The following is a 2847-nucleotide window of genomic DNA, read 5'->3' as shown; positions in this document are numbered from 1 at the left end:
GGCAGGGGTTCTTAAACTTGTTCAGCCTGGGACCCAAATGAGAAATTCTGTGTTTTCCTGGGACCCAAGCTTACAAAAACATGCAACTATATGTAAATATCGGTACATTTCATTGCCCTTACGCCCATTAACACATGCAACACAGACAAATAACAATGAAATGAAATACCCATATAAATAGCTATTCATGTTTATTTGTCCCCATTAAAAACACTGCAACATATCTGTCTAGATTGGAACTGTTGCTGTTAAACTACATTAAATCACACACACACACACACACACACACACACACACACACTCACACTCACACACACACAGTCCTAAAGTGATAGGTGTGTGACTGGTTGAAGTTTTCAACAAGCAGGTCTATTTTGGGCTCCGTTTTTTGACAGTTGAGAACCCTGACTCGCACAGGTATGTGGTGCCAAACTGCATCAGAACATCTACCACTTTCTCAGTCAGTTTCTCAGCCTCAAAAAGCATCTTGCGTCAATTACTGTATTCCAGTTGAGAATAAAAATTATTGCTTGTATTTTAACAGCAACTCTATCTGTACTGTTACTTAGGGTTGCACTATCAGTATCTAGATACAGTAGCTTGCATTGGCTAACGTTAGCTAGCTAGCTATTGGCTGTGTACAAGGGGATTGTTTGAAAGAGAAACTCACATTGACTACTATGAGAGATGGTGCTCCCTTATGACAGAAGTGCCTTGCAAGCTGACTTACTTTTCCACTGTCGAAGAACTGTTTCCTGAAGCATTATGCCCCTGTTCTGAAAGAACACCCTGGGTTTACCATCATGCTGTGGATGTTTGGTCAGGACCTGTCATTTTAACTTCGTTTTATTTCGTTTATTTCGTTTTGAGAGACACATTACTAAGCACTTCCATGCACAAAACACATTGTGGGCGCTCCTCGTTATTTCTCAAAGTTTGTATGAAACCAAGAGAGAGAAACTCATCGCTGTATTTGCGTTTCATGACGATGGAACTCAGTCAGAACTTGTGGCTAGCTTAAGTCCATTCGACGGTGAGTGGGAATGACAAGCCAGTGGCTGACAGCGCATCATCTGCTGCTGAACAACAGCACTGCAGTGTATGGGTAGTGTTGTGATCTTCAAAAAAACTGCAGAAAAAAGATCCGGTAAACCTTAAAGCACATGGTCATCTTCCACCCAGTCGCGCAGCTGTCAAACTGATCAGAGACACTGCTGACAAACTGATCAGAGACACTGCTGTCAAACTGAGCAGAGACACTGCTGACAAACTGATCAGAGACACTGCTTGTCAGGACCCGGTGCGAGAAACAGTCACTAATAATCGTCAGAACCCAGAAGATGAGGCAGACACAGCAGTACTAGAGATGGTGGTTTAATTAAAGAACAAAATCTTCAGGCAAAGAAACTAAATCCACAATGTCCAAAAAATAAAGCCAAAAGGCACAAAATGGAAATCCTCCAAAATACAAAAGAAACTCCACAAAGTGGTAAGAAACAGCAGGGAAAAACAAACCTCAAAAGACTACTCAAATAATACACAAGAACTAAACCAGAGAACCTCTGGAAAATCCAACAAGAGAAATATCTGAATAAAACAAGGCTTGGGCTGGAGCTGGGTGCTAACTTACAAACACTGAGCAAGGAACTAAGGAACACACAGGGTTTAAATACTAACAAGGGAATGACCTACAGGTGCAAACAATAATTAGAGCAAGAAAAACAAAAGGTACAAAAAAGGTGCAATGGGGACATCTAGTGACCAAAACCCGAACAGTCTTGGCCAAAACCTGACACTGCTGTCAAACTGAGCAGAGACACTGCTGACAAACTGATCAGAGACACTGCTGTCAAACTGAGCAGAGACACTGCTGACAAACTGAGCAGAGACACTGCTGACAAACTGATCAGAGACACCGCTGTCAAACTGAGCAGAGACACCGCTATAAAACTGAGCAGAGACACTGCCTGTTCAACACTGAGCAGAAACATCTGGCTGCAAACTGATCAGAGAACACCGGCTGTCAATACTGAAAGCAGAGACCCCGCTTGTCAAACTGAGCAAGACAAACCGCTGTCAAACGATCAGAGACACCGCTGTAAACTGAGCAGAGACACTGGCTGACAATGATCAGAGACACCGCTGTCAAACTGATCAGAAAGACGCTGTCAAACTGATCAGAAGAACACTCTGTCAACTGATCAGAGCACTGGGCTGTCAAACTGAGAAGAGACACCGATGACAAACTGATCAGAGCAGACGCTGTCAAACTGAGGCAGAACACTGCTTCAAATGAGCAGAGACACTGCTGTCAAACTGATCAGAGACATCTGTCAAACTGATCAGAGACACGCCGTCAACGAGGCAGAGCCACCGGCTGTCAACGTAGCAGAGACCCAATGCCAAACTGAGCAGAGACACCGTTTCAAACTGAGCAGAGACACCGCTGCAAACTGATCAGAGACACCGTGTCAAACTGAGCAGAGCACCGCTGTCAACTGAGGCAGAGACACCGCTTCAAACTGAGCAAGAGACAAACTGCCAACTGAGCAGAGACAACCGCTGTCAAACTGAGGCAGAGACACCGCTGGTCAAACTGATCAGAGACCGCTGTCCACTGAGCAGAGACCCCGCCGTCAAACTGCGCAGAGACACCGCTGTCCTAACTGATCAGAGACACAACTGTCAGAACTGAGCCGAGACACCGCTGCCAACTGAGCAGAGACACCGCTGCAAACTGAGCAGAAACACGCTGCCTAAACTGATCAGAGACACCGCTGCCAAACTGGAGCAGAAACACTGCTGGCAAACTGATCAGAGACATCCGCTGCCAAACTGAGGCCGAAC

The sequence above is a fragment of the Salvelinus sp. IW2-2015 genome, linkage group LG7, assembly GCF_002910315.2.
Source record: "Salvelinus sp. IW2-2015 linkage group LG7, ASM291031v2, whole genome shotgun sequence".
Taxonomy (NCBI): Eukaryota; Metazoa; Chordata; class Actinopteri; order Salmoniformes; family Salmonidae; genus Salvelinus; species Salvelinus sp. IW2-2015.
The sequence above is the reverse complement of the archived record's forward strand: the minus strand, read 5'-3'. Positions refer to the sequence as shown.